At 40.9% G+C, this 16716-nt stretch overlaps 1 long non-coding RNA gene across 1 annotated transcript in view; it reads right to left on the bottom strand.

The window, feature by feature from the left end:
* Nucleotides 1-6022: 6022 nt before the first annotated feature.
* Nucleotides 6023-16716, bottom strand: part of LOC309863256 — a 216238-nt gene continuing 205544 nt past the window's right edge. Inside the window, exon 4 of the long non-coding RNA XR_014310950.1 lies at nt 6023-6100. This is a non-coding gene — a long non-coding RNA (uncharacterized lncRNA). The remainder of the gene's footprint in view (nt 6101-16716) is intronic.

Genomic DNA, 16716 nt, shown 5'->3' with positions numbered 1-16716 from the left:
CTGGATCTGCGCTCAGTGAGGAGTTCGCTTCCCCCTTTACTTTTCCCTCTTCCTGTGCCTGCCCGCCCCCCAACTCATGCATGTCCTCTCTCTCTCTCTCTCTCTCTCTCTCTCTCTCTGTGTGTGTGTCAAATAAATAAATAAATAAAATCTTTAAAAAAAAAAAAAAACTAAAATATAATAAAATACCACTCCCCAGGGGTGCCTGGGTGAGCCAGTCAGTTAAAGCATCTGACTTCTGGTTTCAGCTGAGGTCATGATCTCAGGGTTGCCCCTCATTACATTCCATCCCCATTACATTACCTACACAGAGTCTCTGCTTGGGTTTCTCTCTTTCCTTCTGCCCCTCTCTCTTATGTTCTCTTTCAAACTCTCTTTCTGGAGAAAAAAAAAAAAATAGAAAGGAGAAAAAGAAACTTCTCCACCAATCCACTGAACCTCTTTTCAAAATCATTAACAACCTACATCTTGCCAAATTCAATGGTCAGATTTTTGTCTCACCTTACTCAATATCCACAGCATTTGACACAGTTGGTTTCCCCTCCCTCTTTAAATACTTCCTTCCCTTGGTCTTCAGAACACCACCCTTTGCTAGTTTTTCCTCCTACTTTGATGATGACACCTTCTCAGTGTCTTTCTCAGCATCTACCTTGAAGGACCTCAGGCCTCCTCTCTCCCCACTGGCCTCCTTAGTGATTTCATCCATCACTGCAGATACCAACTTTAGACTGAGTGTTCCCAGACACCACAATTATTCAGTTGTCTAGTTGCCTAGTGGGGGTCTCCAACAGCCATCTCAGTCTGAATGAGATCATAACAGAACTCCTGATTTCCATCCACTACCACCATTCCTACCACCCAAAATGGACATCTGCCTTTGTCCTGTTGAGTTTTCCTTTAATAAATGACACACTACCCATTCAGTTGCCTTACTAGATTACTATGCTTGTCATAAAAAATATCACAGATGGGGTGGCTTAAACAACAGAAATTTATTTCTCACAGTTCTAGAGGCAAAATGTTTCAGATTGAGGTGTCAGCAGATTTGGTTCCTTGTGAGTTTTCTCTTCTTGCCTCACAGATAACCACATTCTCACTGTATCTTCACATGTTTGTCTCTCTGTGCAAGTTCATATTTGATATTTTTAAGTGTGTTCAAATTTTCTCTTCTTATAAGTATACCAATGATGTTGGATTAGGGTCCACACTCAAGACCTCATTTTAACTTAATCACATCTTTAAAGGTCTTATCTCCAAATATGTCTACTTTCTGATGCACTGGGTCTAGAGTCTCAACATTTTGAGGGGACGCAATTCAGCCCATAGGAGTTGCTAAGTCCAAAATTTTAGCTGTTATCCCTATTCCTCTTTTTTCTTTCTACTCATACTGACTTTCTTGCTGTTGTTTTGTTTTTAACACACCAAGTTTTTCCTTCCCAGTGCCCTATCCAAACAAGGAAGAATTTTTATGGTGGGAAAAAATGTCCTGGATTGACACCTGCTTTTGTTTTCAACATTTTTTAGATGTATAAACTCCTAAGATTTCTCAAGGTTTTGTCATTGTCATTATTTTTCTTTTCCCATTTCTGTGGGTGATATAAACAATAGAAACTTAGTGTAACATCAAAGTTTCATCAGGGTTGGTTCCTTTTGAAGACTGTGAGGGAGATTCTATTCCCTACCTCTTCCCCAGCTCCTGGGGGCTTGGTAACAGTCTTCAGAATTGCTTGGCTTGTAACAGTATAGTTGCAGCTTCACATGGCACTTACCCTGAGTGCTTGTCTGTCTCCAAGTTCCCCCTTTTAACCCACTGAACCACCCAGGCACCCCAAGTTCCCCCTTTTAATGTGGATCATAGACATACTGGATGAGGGCCCACACTAATGACCTCATTCCAACCTGAAGACTCTTACAAACACCTTATCTGCAAATAGGGTCATAATCTGAAGTACTATGCCGCCCTCTTAGCGCAGTAGGCAGCGCGTCAGTCTCATAATCTGAAGTACTGGGAGTTAGGACTTGAACATACAAACTTTGGGGGAACAAAAATCCATATCAATCCTTCTATAAGTACTCTGGTGGGTAAGGCACTTAGTGACAGAAAATTACCAAATGAACAAATCAGCCTCTTGCACATCTATCCTCAAACTCACGACATCCATGGGAAGAGTATAGTTCAGTGAAGAAGCATAAATGTTAATATTCAGAAGATGGGGAGAAACAAGAAATAGTTCTTCCTTACAATTCTCATACCACTGATAATAGACATTACATACCAGTTCTGTGAAGTATTTCATTCAATTCTTGCATTAGCCTGATGCATTGTTTTCCTACTTGAAAAACAAGGATATTGAGAAAAAAAAAATAGATGAAGTAAAACTTTCATTGTCAGCATAATGAAAGAGTTGTAATCTCTTCCTATGTTTGCATGACTCTAAAGATTTCTAATGTGTGTGGCCTTATCATGACTCCCGTGTTCTATGAAAGAAACATAGAAACCATTGTCTCTGTTCTCCAAGTTTTTACAGTGTAGCTGATAAGATGAAGCATACATAAAACCACAAATAAGTTGAAAATAAAATATCAACAAGACCAATAAAGTTTCTTGGTGAAAGGGACTTTGTCTCATTCACCAGTGGAGGCTCTGTACATAGTAAAGTAACTAACACCAAGGGTGTGCTCAATGCACATTTGACAAATGAGTAAGAGAACGAGTGCATGAACAAACAGCATATTAGGTCCTGCTCACTCAGCAGGCTATTTATTGAATGCTTACTATATACCCACTTAGGTGTCAAGTACTGCTTAAAGTTCTGGCAGTTACAGGGGTAAGCAGAGCAAACAAGATCCCTGCCAAAGTTGCTGAAATTCCAGGAAAAGAAATATACTCTTTTTTTTTTTAAAGATTTTATTTATTTATTTGACAGATAGAGATCACAAGTAGGCAGACAGGCAGGCAGAGAGAGAGGAGGAAGCAGGCTCCTTGCTGAGCAGAGAGCCCTATGCGGGGCTCGATCCCAGAACCCTGAGATTATGACCGGAGCCAAAGGCAAAGGCTTAACCCACTGAGCCTCCCAGGTGCCCCAAAGAAATATATTCTTAACAAGGCAAGTGCACATGCCCTAACAGAGAATAAGCCAAACGATGCATCAAAGGAGGGCAGGAGCCCCCATAATTCACAACCATAAGAACCACCTAGCCTCACTTGTAAGAATAAGATGCCCACTGTTTTCTGAGGACTAATACTAACTGAATGTTTACATCTTGAAAGGCATTATTTTCAGTACTTTTCACATATGAATGCATTGATTCCTCACAACATCCCTGCAAGCTGGGTCCTGTTGTTATTCCCATTTTATGGATGAGGGAACTGAGGCACAGAGAAGGCAGTAACACATCTAAGGATGCAAAACTAGATGGTAAAGCCAGGATTTGAATTCACAGAGGTTAGTTTCAAAACTCCCCCTTTTATGGAATACAATATGTAAACTTTATATATAAGGAAATAAAAAATATGGTCCTTAAAGGCAAATATGGCAAATTGTCAAAAATCATTGAATCTAGGCAGTAGATTTCTAGGTAATCAATGCATGGTTTGCTCAACATTTATGGACAAAAAAAAATTCATGATAAAACAGTTGAGAAAAATACAGTTTTTGAAAACTTTACAACAATGTGATTAAAGATACAACACACACACACACACACACACACACAAATTTCATAGTTCAGTAAAGGAGAGTAAATGCTAATAACCTAAGGAAGAGTAGCATTTATCTGTGGGCCAGTCCATGTCTACCTGACTCCTAGTGCTGAGCTCTAGAGGGCAGGAACTGTGCCCTATGACCACTGTATCCCCAACACTTAATACGAGATTTAGAACATGGTTGGTGCTTAATGAATGCTTAATGAGCAAAAGAATGAAAGAATGGAGGTGAGAGGTATAGTCTGTACAAGTTGGGGAGATGGGTGACTGTAACAAAGCACCACAGACTGGGCGGCTTCAAAGAGCAGACATTGTCTCCCAGTTCTGAAAGCTACAAGTCCAAAATCACAGTGTCAGCAGGGCCATGCTTTCTCTGAAACCTGTAGAGGAAAGAATCTTTCCTTGCTTCTTACTAGATTCTGGTAGTGGCTGTCAATCCATGGCCTTCTGTGCTTGCTTCTGGATCTCTCCAGTCTCTGCTTTTGTCATAACTTGGCACAGCATTCTCTCCATGGACCTCTCCCTCCTCTTAATATAAGCATACCAATCATACTGGATTAAGGGCCCATCCTAATCCAGCATGGCCTTAACCGAACTAATTACATCTGCAAAGACCCTATTTCCAAATAAGGCACATTCAGAGGCACTGGGGATTAGGACTTCAACATGTTTTTTGAAGAGGCATAAATCAACCCATAATGTAGATGCTGGAGAGAAGCGTGGAAAGGGAGCACTGGTCTTGGCATACTTCACCTCTCCAAAATGTCCAGAAGGACGCAGATCCAACCAGAATGCTCCAGCATGTAAGATGGAGAATGAGCTAAATATGTATTCATTGACAATACTGACATTGCAAGGAAGTTTACAACCTCCACCAATCAAATGCCAGCAATAGCTGGCTTCCCCCCAGAGCCATGTCAGCTTTCCCTAAACAGCTTGTGACTGGCTTCTCAGCGGCTGTTTATGTTTTCAGAATATTAAGCAGTGTTTAGTCACTTTCTCAGGAAGGGCTTCTCAGTGCGGTTTCTAAAAATGTGCTGAATGTGTTTCCAAAGAGGAAAGGCGCCAGAGGGCCTTTGGTGGGGCCTGCTGAGCCTTGTAATCACAACCAGATGACAGAGCTTCCTGGCTCTTACTCCAAGAAACTAGCATGGGTCTCGAACACCAGCTCCCAATCAGCTTGGGCAAAATCCCCATGGTTTGTCTTACAAAAAAATAAAAAAATAAAAAATTTCTGGATTCCTTGGTTCTATCAAGTCTCCAACTCTCCATGGGGACTCAATTTTCCCATATGGGAAGAGGACCCAGAGAAGGCAGTAACATATCTAAGGATGCAAAACTAGATGGTAAAGCCAGGATTTACCCCAACCTGATGTTTGAAAATCCAAAAAGTGGTGCCATGGCTTCAAGTTACCAGGGAAGAGATCCCCAGAGGATTAGCCCCAGACCTCCATGTGATTCACTGACACTGGTGAGTTTTGGTTTTGCTTTATTTTTGTTGTTTTGTTTTGGGTCCCCCCCCCCCCACACCCTAGGGTTCTTAGAGAGCAAGCAACAGAATTTAACTCATTTAAGCAAAGGGAGAAAAGTGCTTATTGGATGGATACTGTGGGAAACATGAACAATATCAGACCTCAAAAAGACTGGAACAGGGAATATATTATAGCTCTAAGCAATGGGAGAGCTCTGATAACAGCATCCTCATAGTGAATGATCCTAGAGTCCTAGGTGCCTGTGGGCATCTGGTCAAGATGCCTATTCCTAACCTAGATGGAGTCATTTGCCCTCCCATGTAATGAGTAACGTGGTGGTGGGGGTGGGAGGTATAGAAAAATACTCTTTGGATGATAGAATACTGTTATCAGAAGAAGGGAGATATTGAAGTACACTGAGCAGGCAGCAACAGCAGCTCCCATGGGCAGCCTGAGGTGTGTGCTGGAGACTCACTGAATCTGGTCCAAAGGGAGGTCTGCTGCAGCCTGCTTTTTCAGGGCCACACTCTGGTTTCCCTGTAAACTCAGCAGGTGCCGGATCTGTCTTAGGCACCCAAACCACAGATAATAAATCCCAGATGGAGAACAACCCACAAAGAAAGATATCTAAATGGAATTTCTACTGAACAAGAGCAAGGCGCTTTACTGTCCCTGTTCCACCATCTCAATCTATCACCTGCAGAGAAAGCATGAACCCCAGTAAGCCCTACTCTAGCTCCTACAGGACAAGAATCAGCTTCCGTGGGGTGCCTGGGTGGCTCAGTGGCTTAAGCCGCTGCCTTTGGCTTGGGTCATGATCTCAGGGTCCTGGGATCGAGCCCCGCATCGGGCTCTCTGCTCAGCGGGGAGCCTGCTTCCTCCTCTCTCTCCGCCTGCCTCTCTGCCTACTTGTAATCTCTGTCTGTCAAATAAAAATAAATAAAATCTTTAAAAAAAAAAAAAAAAGAATCAGCTTCCGTAGTCTGCCACCTAAGACTCTCTCCAGCAACAACTTTTTATACCCAGGATACTTTGCAGTATGTGCCCAGGCTTTATTCAGGGCTTCCATAATACCTTGTACATGGGATCATCTCTGCCCCTTAACACATTAAAGTGACAGGTACCAATACCTAGGAGTACTCATCAAAGGCAAACTTCCTTGAGCAGTAGAAATTCCCCTGCTTCTCCAAGTAGTAGCCATTATATGGGCAGAGAAGGGAAGGGGTTTGGTAGGCAAGAACAGAATACAATCTGGGGACCACAGTACCATTTGGAGATCACACAAGGAATGTCAGCAGCAGAAAGAAGGCATAATAAGGGTCTTGTGTTTATTAAGAGGAATAAGAGAAAGCTTTCAGCAAAATTTAAAAAGCATAAACTATTTTTTAAATAATAAAAAATGTAACTATATTAAACTAAAAGCCAAAGTTCTAAATACCTCCTACCAAAAAACCCACAAAATTAAAACAAATAGTAAAGAGGAAAATAAAATCTTGCAGCAACTATATCAAAGGGTGTTAATGTTTTTATTCTGTAAAGAGTTCATTCAGACTACTAATAAAAGGAACAATTGCATAACAGTTTATTTAATTGTTCAACAAATATTTATGATGCACCTATTATGAGCGCAGTTCAGAAAAAGAAAAACAAATCCCTCAGAATGATATGAACAGAAGCTTAACCTCACACAGTGATTTAGTAAATGCAAATTAAAACAACAGGATATTTTGTTTATTTTTACCTAACAGATTGGCAACAATTAAAAGGATTACAAAACATGGCGTGGGCAAGATTTTGCAGAAACATATAACCACATGGTGGTAATGGGAGTATATATTGGAATAAATTTTTGAAGTTCAGTTTGGCAAAAGGTCAGTATCTAGTAAATACCCTTTAGCTCAGAAATTCCACTCCAAAGAAATATTTTCTACAGACATACACACACATGCACTCAGCAAGTTATGTCTAAGGATATTCATTGCAGTAATGCTTGGAGAAGAAATAGAAAAGTAAAATGTTCCAAACTGAAAACAATCTTCATGTTTATTTATAGGCGATTGTAGATTTACATTAAGATACATTTATACAATGAAATACCTTGAACCATTAGAAAGACTGTGCTAGAATAATATAAAAATAATAGTAGGTACTAATATGAAAATTGCTACTACATGTCATTAAGATTAAAGAAATGGGAGAGAGAAAACAGTGTTTTTGGATCCCTTTCATCTGTGTGAGTGATCAGATGGGAAGATAGGGCTGTGAGTGTGAGTGTCTGCATTCTAATCTATTTGCGTAGGATACAGGTATAACAATTTCTATTTCATTCTATTTTCTATCAATTGTGTGAAATTCATGTCTTGAAAATCTATAGATTTTACTTGATTAATTCGTTTGAGGATCACTGCACACTTGTAGACTATTTTATTTTCTCTGCAGTGTCTTTTTTTGTTCTTATTCCATATTTTCTATATCTTCACATCTTAATGCAGCTCTCAAACATATTACACATCCGAAGGAGATTCCCTTTATCCCCTCTAAATCCAGAACACTGTATATGATTTGTGATGTTTTTATTTAAATGAGAGACCTCTGTATTTAGAATTATTAAGTTCAAGAACTGAATGTCCTAGCAGAGAGAAATATAAAGATGTGCTTGGGTCCTTCTCCAGGGCCAGAAAGGTCAATAATTCTTTTGAGAAAGAAAACTCTAATCCATGTGCTCTAATCCCTTGTGCATGATGATCCATGAGCAAAATCCCCAAAGTTGAACTGGCATTGTCTACTGTCTGGCCCATTTTTCTGATAAACACATCCCAGGAGACATAGAAAATTTGGTTGGCCATCAGGTGAAAGTCAGTCATTCTGGTCCTAGAAAAATACTCACTAGAATTCAGAACAAAGTAAGCATCCTGAAAAAAAAAAAAAAAAAAAAAAAGAAAAGAAAAAGAAAAAAAAAAACACATTATACTCGATTTGTTCTTCCTCTGCTTCAACACAGCCTCACAGCATTAAGTGACAGTTTCCCAAATGACAGCATATACATGGGACACCCAGAACACTTATTTCAGAAGTTAAGGAGCTCCCCAGAGGTAGTCAGTCCTGATGGGAAGACAAAGCAGCTGGGCAGGGTACTGGTGTCCAACACCCTTCAGAGAACTAGCAGACAGAGACCCAAACCCTGGGACCACAGAGGCATTTTCTGAATTAGTGCTGGAAGTCATGACTGCAAATTACATGTTAGCACTTTCCTTCTGGATTGTGCTTTTATGAATGGCTATGAACATTGCAGCAGTCACCCTGTATCACTAAAAAGCCTTGTGAAAGATACTATTAGCCCACACACCAGACAGTTGTCTAATTAGAAACATAACATCCCATCTCAGCTGAGATGTTGGAAATCACAGTGGCAGCAAGCAGAGCAGCCACACGTCCTGGGAACCATGCATAGAAGACAGCCGTCCTGGTGGCTCATTATGCCTTCTCTGGTAGAAAGGGGGTCCTACCACAGGTCACATATTGGATAATAAAAAATAATCGTAGCAACAAGCACTTATGTTGTTCGCCCTGTGAGACGGACTCTGTTCTAAGTGTTTTTATGTGATTGTCATTTAATCTGACAACAGCTCTATAATCCCTGTACCTGTTATTGCTACATGTCAAACCAGAGAGATGGAGCCACATGGCAAAGGCACACAACTGGTCAGTGCGTAAAGGTAGGAGGCTCTGGAATTCTGGCAGGATGGCTCCAGGGCTTTCACCCTAATCACTCTGCTATACTACCTTTCTAAAACTTCACTGGGGGCTCAATCAAGGCTCCCCTCCCTCCTCATTTCAGAGCAAGTACAATGAGCACTGATTATGATTTTACCTATGGCCTCAGTCACTTTGTAGAAAGTAGAAAGATCACAGGCAGATGATTGGAACTCTGTTTGAAATTTTCTCAGCCACTTGCTCAAGGTGGGGCCCTGAACTGAGAATCTATTATCTTTGACTAAATTTCTCACCTGGAAATTGAGAACAAGAACACTCACCATACAAGGTGTCAAAATTAAATGAGATGTTTGTAATGGTGTTCAATGCATACTGGTTCTCTTCTGTGTCTTAGCTCTGCCTTTTTCATAATCTCCAGTCTACTCCTTAAAAAAAAAAAAGATTGTATTTGTTTGTTTGTTTAGAGAACAAACAGAGCAGGGGGAGGGGCAGAGGCAGAGGAAGAGAGAGAAAATCTCCAGCTGACTCCCCATTGAGCATAGAGCCCAACATGGGACACAGGGCTTGATCCCAGGACCCTGTGATAATGACCTGAACCAAAACCAAGAGTCAGTTGCTTAAACAACTGAGTCACCCAGGCACCTCGCTTAACCTCCTCCCTGTCTACTCTTATTCACCTCAGAATAGATATGATAATAAATCTCCTTATTTTCAATAGCACCAGGAATTCCTTGGCTTGTACCTGCAGCATTTCAGTCTTGGTCTCCATAGTCACACGACATTGCCTCCTGCGTGCTCTTCGTGTAGTGTTTCTCTTTTCTTATAAAGGAGCACCTGGGTGGTTCAGTGTTTACCTTCATTCAGCTCAGGTCATGATCCCAAGGTCCTGGAATTGAGCCCTGGGTTGGACTCCCTGCTTAGCCAGAGAGTCTGCTTCTCGGTCCTCCTTTCCCCTTCCCCACCTCTCTCAAATAACTAATTAGAATCTTAAAAAAAAAAAAAAAAAAGTTATATTGGATTAAGACCCATCCTAATGACTTCATCTAAATTTGAGTACATATGCAAAAACCTATTTTCTTTTTTTTCTTTTCTTTTTTTATTTCTTTTCAGCGTAACAGTATTCATTGTTTTTGCACCACACCCAGTGCTCCATGCAATCCGTGCCCTCCCCAATACCCACCACCTGGTTCCCCCAATCTCCCACCCTCCACCCCTTCAAATCCCTCAGGTTGTTTTTCAGAGTCCATAGTCTCTCATGGTTCACCACCCCTTCCAATTTCCCTCAACTCCCTTCTCCTCTCCATCTCCCCATGTCCTCCATGTTATTTGTTATGCTCCACAAATAAGTGAAACCATATGATAATTGGCTCTCTCTGCTTGAGTTATTTTACTCAGCATAATTGCAAAGATCTATTTTCAAATAAGGTAACTTTCACAAGTGCTAGGGGTCAAGAATTCAAAATATATATATATATTTTTGATGACGCAATTCAACCCATAAGAGGGATGTAAACATGACAAACAGAGTAACATAGAATTGCTTCAGGATAAATAGAGAGAAGTGAGGCACATGCCTGGAACTTTTGATAAATTTATTTCTCTCAATCAGGAAACATGAATCAGGAAACAACACATTTCATAGAGAAGGTAACAGTGGATTGGGAGGCCAGAATAATTGAGGAAAACCCTTTCTCATAAGAACAGAGGGAGTAGGGGCGCCTGGGTGGCTCAGTGGTTAAGCCGCTGCCTTCGGCTCGGGTCATGATCCCAGGGTCCTGGGATCGAGCCCCGCATCGGGCTCTCTGCTCAGCAGGGAGCCTGCTTCCTCCTCTCTCTCTGCCTGCCTCTCTGCCTACTTACGATCTCTGTCTGTCAAATAAATAAATAAAATCTTTAAAAAAAAAAAGAACAGAGGGAGTAAACTTGCTCCCTTACAGTCTACTGTATACTATTCCTACTCTATCTCATTTAATCCCTCCAACATCCCTAAGAGGTGGGGAAGTAAATTCACACTCATGAATGATTAAGCAACTTGCTCAAGATGAGACCACTGGTAAATTTCAGATCTGGAATATGAACACAGTTATGCCTGGCTTCAGAGCCAGAGAGCTTGTGAGAGCTCTCACAGCTGTTCAATGCTATCTACACATAAGGGATTAAGATTATTATAATATAATTGTGGGTCTGTCATTATTATTGCCACATGGAAATGGTGACCACTAGATGTAGATGAACTCACCAAGGGGATCCAAGGTCACTCACTCAACTGACCTGATTTCTCTAACCATCCTCCATCTTCTTCCCCTATCCTCAGATCCTTTCTTACCTCTGGGTCCAGAAGGGTCAATCCTTGAGGTATTAGTGCAGCTGTAGCCCACTGAGACTTCCATAAACAGGCCACAGGTAGGAGAGCTAAGATGTTGTGCAGAGTCTTGAGTCTAACACACCTAAACTGACAACCCCGCAGTCCTTATCCAGCTCTGTGACCTAGTATCATTGAGTTTCAATTTCCCCACTTGTAAAATAAGTACAATTATGCCTACTCATATGGTTATTGTGAAGATTAATTAAATGTGGCAATACATGAAAAACACCTAGTATAGCACCTGATACCTAGTGCATAGTCAACTAATTATACCTGATATGATAACTTTCTTACCTCCCTAAACCAACAGGCTCTCCTCTATTTTAGTTCATTGTGCTATACTCCTGTACTCTGATCCAAATGGAGGGTTGGAATGAAAGAACACTAGATCCATAGAACACAAACACAGTGGGATTTTGCCCAAGGGCAGTCATACTTCAAACCACGTGGTGTAGGGTACAGGAACACACAGAGGTCATAGTTTCCTAGGATGGCTGTAACAAAATGCTACAGACTGGGCAAGTTAAAACAACAGAAATGTATTGTTTCACAGTTCTGGAGGCTAGATGCCTAAAATCAAGGTGTTGGCAGGGCCATGTTCCCTCTGAAACCCCTAGTAGACAATCCATTCTTGCTTCTTCCAGTTTCTAGTAGCCTCAGGAGAAGTTCCCCAGCCAGTAAATACACCATTCCAGTATCTGACTTCATCCTTACATAACCTTCCCCTGGTGTCCCAGTGTCTTCACATGGCTATCTTCTTCATAACAACATGACTCATATTGGAAGCCCACCCTACTGCAGTACAATCTTATTTTAACTAATTATGTCTACGATGACCCCATTTCCAAATAAGATAACAGTCTGAGGTCCTGGGGTTAGGAGTTCAACATCTATTTTGTGGGAGACACAATTCAGCCCACAATAGACCATGCAGACCAAACTCCAAGATTCTGGCTTTCCATTCTCCCTTCCCCTCCATTCCCCTCCCCTCCAGGACCTAGGTTGCAGTCTGGCTGATGAGACATTTGAACCCTCAGATTGAAGAGACTCCTTGCATGCATCTCTTTCCAACTCAGCATGCAAACAACATTGATCATTTGAAACCAGCCACAGTGGAAGTATTCACACAACAAACACTTCTCAGAGAGCCTATTATTCAGCCTTTACCATTCCACAGATGCCTGGGGGAGTCCCTCAGTTCCTGTGGCATAATAAAGAGACAGAATCCATGGGTTTCAAATTAGAGTGGACAGAACGGAGGAGGACTTTCATGTGGGGGCTGAGAAAGTCAGTTCACTTCTCCTGGGAAGTGTGTAATAGAGGTCAGAATGTTTTTCATGCTACCCTGTAGGCCAATGGTAAAGACTGAGGTAGATAATGGGTGGAAATACAATATATTCTTTCCAAACATAGGATTATTGTGTTGCATTTTTCTTGCAGGGACTTGTTTTATTCACCTTGAAAAATACAAACAGGCCTCAGACATGGCACATGGTGGCTACCCAATATTTATTAAATTAAAATCCTAATCATAAAAGGCAGGTTTTCTTCACCTTGCCCAAGTTTAACTTCAGTAAAAACACAAGTTTAGGCCAACTGCTAAACCAGAATGACTTCTAGAGAGACCATATCAACAATTCACCTTGTCAACAATTCATACAACAGTGGCCAATGCTTTCATCTGTCTCCAGTTGGAACTTGGAATGGATTATCAATCCCCTGTGTTCTCTCCTTTATCCACCCACACTCTCTGCAACTTTGCACCAGCTCTTGTTCTAAGGCCTTACTTGGACTGTGGCATTATGACATTAGTATCACAATGGGTCTTCTGGCTTGTATCTGCTCCACTTACTCAGCCATCTTTCTACCCTCTGCCTGAGGTAGTCTTTCTCAACACATATCTGACCATTTCATCTTATTACTTAAGATCTAAAAATTATTTTTCCACCCTTAGATGCAACTCAAACTCCCTGGGGTTGCATTCAAGACACTGGGGGTATTATTTGATTTGGATCTAGGCATGATTCTTTCATCTCCTTCTGTAAACAGACCCTGACCCCACTACAGATAGAGACAGGCAAGTGACCCAAGTCAAGCCAATTAGATTTCCCATCTCCTAGTCCCTGTGACTGGTGATCCAGGAAGATCACAGGACTCAAGTAAAGCCAATCAGTGTTCCCTGAGACCTACTCTTTTCAACAGAGGAGTCCCTTTTATTTAAAGTCATTATTTTGGAAAGAAATAAATTTATCTATATATCGTGTTCCTTATCACATGAGGAAATTCCATCTCGACAATAAAGCATCTTTAACCTTGGGGCCAGTTTCTCTGGAGTCATGCCCTGTTCTGCCCACACCCAAGCTTTGCCACATAAATGCACCCCATTTCACTTCTTTGGTTGGATTTCTGTGATGAAAAAGAATCCTGACTAGTAGGACAGCCCTTGGCATTCTGTTCTCAGCTTGTCTCTCCAGCCTCACCAACCTTCCTACCCCAGGATCTATGCTGTCATATCACTCCTGGTCTCAGATCATACCATGATCTCCACATCCCCATCCCTTTGCATAATCTGATGTCTCTTTCTGGAATTCTCTTGTCGATGTTTGAACACCCACTTTTTTCCTATTATTTGTGTATGCATGTGTGCTTTTGTCTGTCTTTCCCAGTGTAGATAAACTTCAAAAAATCAAAGTATAAATTCACTGCTGTGTCCCTGCCACCTACCCAGGGTTGAGAACATAGTATATACACAGTAAATACTTTTATGAAAAAGAAAAATGCATTTATCTTCAAGATTAGAGGGAATTTGGTCATGATATAAAATCAGAGACTTTGAGGTCACAACTTCGCCAGACTTTGAACTTTCTGAGGACAGTCCCTGTGTATTATCATTCCTAATGCTCTGGACCTGCAGATAGGTCTTAGTATGTGGTGGGTGTCTAAAAAAACTGTGTGTACCATGTAGCCCATAAGCTTTTGGGCCTGAGCTGAGCCTCTGGGGTACCTAAAAAACTTGAGGGCATTCATTAAACCTGTGTTTGGATCTAGGTGGCAAAAAGTCTAACTTTGCTTCTCTAATTACTTTTCATCATTTTTGGTGGAATAATAAATTACCTTACCATTGATAATAGTACCTTACATTTATTTTTATCTTACTAAATTCAATATGTTTTAAGCCATTTAATTCTTATAAGAATGTTGCATCATAGCTACTATGGTTTTCCCCTTTTTAAGATTAGGAAACTGAAGGTCCCAGCTTTTAGGCAACATGCTCAGATGTCCATGACTGTAAGTGTCAGAGTAGGAGTGGAGTTCCAAGGCCATCTGACAACATTCCTGTATCCTTGGCCACTCTACCATGACCTTCACTTAGCTGAGACTATGGAAGGTGCCACAATCACATTAGGGACAGAAATGTCAATAGGACACCACTCCTATCTTCAAAGAGCTGGGGACTCCTGGAAAAACAGATAATGGCATGAAGGTAGGTGTATAAAAGTAAAGTATAGGAAACAGAGAGCTAATACCCATTGAGAGAAGACTGAGGGGACCAAGGAGATAAGAAAATCCATAGGAACTGAATTTTAAAGATGAGTGTATGTTAGCCAGAAAAGGAAACTGTAAAGAATAAGAAAGAAGGAGAAGAAGAGCACTCTCCAAAGAGAAAGCAAATGCAAAGGGCCAAAACAGAACAGAACGTGGTAAATAGAACTCAAAGAATATCAACATTTGAGGCAGAGAGAGGGGAAGGGGGAGGACCATATCATTAAGATATCAAAGGCATGGACATCTCACCAGGAAATTAGACTATCTTGAAGATTCTTATATAGACCAATATAACTCAGCATACTAGGCGTGGGCATTGGAATCAGACAGATCTGAGCTGATGCAAATGAGCCAAAAGTAAGGTCCTACATGATATTTCTTTACTATGACCTAAGAGAGCAGAAGTGAAAGAAACAGGAGGGTGGGCCAAGAAAAATACTTTATCAAGTTGGCTGACACTAGGTTCACCTGCCAACCAGGTGCAACAGGTTGAATGAATATAAAATGAGCTCTGCACAGCCTAACCAGGGGAATCAAAGAGGGGTGGAATCAATCCATTTGGTTCCATCTCCCACAGATCAAGTGTTTAACCCATACAGAACTAATTCCCCACTTCTGTTGAGCTACATATGCCCAGATTCAAGGTCACAGAGATCCCAGGACAGGAGGCAACAGGCAAACTGCACAGGGTGCCCAAGTGTGGTACTGGCAGATCTCACCTGCCAAAAGTTGGTGGAACTCCTACTGAGCTTGTTGCTATAGGAGCCCTTGAACAAAAACTCAGGTGAAAACTAGAGGATCTAAAGAGGTAGACTCATCAAATGCAGACTTGCCCATCACTTACTGGCTGTTGTATCTTATGTGCTGGCTAAAGACCACTCGATACTTCAGTTTTTTCTGATAAAATGGGAATAATAATTATCTAGCCAATGAGAAAATTCAATAATTATTTAGCTCATTAAATTGTACTTGGTGTCTAGAAAATGTTTAGTAAATGGCAGCTATCTTTTATTAATTATTACTATCACCACCATCAACAACAATAATTTTATTGAACAACATTTCTCTGAGATTTCTACTTTGAATCACTATGGGTTTTTTTATATTAATGACAAGTTTTATTATAAAGGATACATAACAGGAGCTGGCAAGTGAAGAGACACAAATGGCTGTCTCAACACAAGGCACTTGACATCCTCAAGTAGAAGCAATTTAAGAGGCAACTAGAGTGACTAACATGGAAGGAGGAAATCACAGCCTTTATATAATCTAATTTCAGAGGGAAAAAAAATAATCCCACCTCTTTTGTCTTATTATATTCATTAGAAGCATGTTAATATTTCCACCTCACATGCAAGAAGACAGGATTACATACATTCTGAAATGTACAACCTTTTTTTTTTTAATTTTTTATTTTTTAGAATCACTATGGGTTTTTAACCTACTATTTTACACAAGAGCAAGCAAGAGTAACCTTGATTTTTTTTTTTTTTTTTCAAATAAAAAGCAGCACTTGGGGCGCCTGGGTGACTCAGTGGGTTAAAGCCTCTGCCTTTGGCTCAGGCCATGGTCCCAGGGTCCTGGGATCGAGCCCTACATCAAGCCCCGCATCAGTCTCTCTGCTCAGCAGGGAGCCTCCTTCCCTTTCTCTCTCTCTGGCTGCCTCTCTGCCTACCTGTGATCTCTGTCCGTCAAATAAATAAATAAAATCTTAAAAAAAAAAAAAAAGCAGCATTTTATTTTAAATCCTTTTGATCTCTGTCTCTCTAGAAACCTAACTAGAAAGTACTGTTTGAGAAAGGGCCCAGAAGTTATGGACCCCAGTTCCATCCTTGCACATAAGCTGTATGTTCTTGGGCAATTCCATTTGCTCCAACCCACTAAATGCACTGATTGTGGGCAGGCCCTCTGGG

Source organism: Mustela nivalis, assembly GCF_964662115.1.
Source record: "Mustela nivalis genome assembly, chromosome: 4".
In the NCBI taxonomy this organism is placed as follows: Eukaryota; Metazoa; Chordata; class Mammalia; order Carnivora; family Mustelidae; genus Mustela; species Mustela nivalis.
The sequence above is the reverse complement of the archived record's forward strand: the minus strand, read 5'-3'. Positions and strand labels throughout refer to the sequence as shown.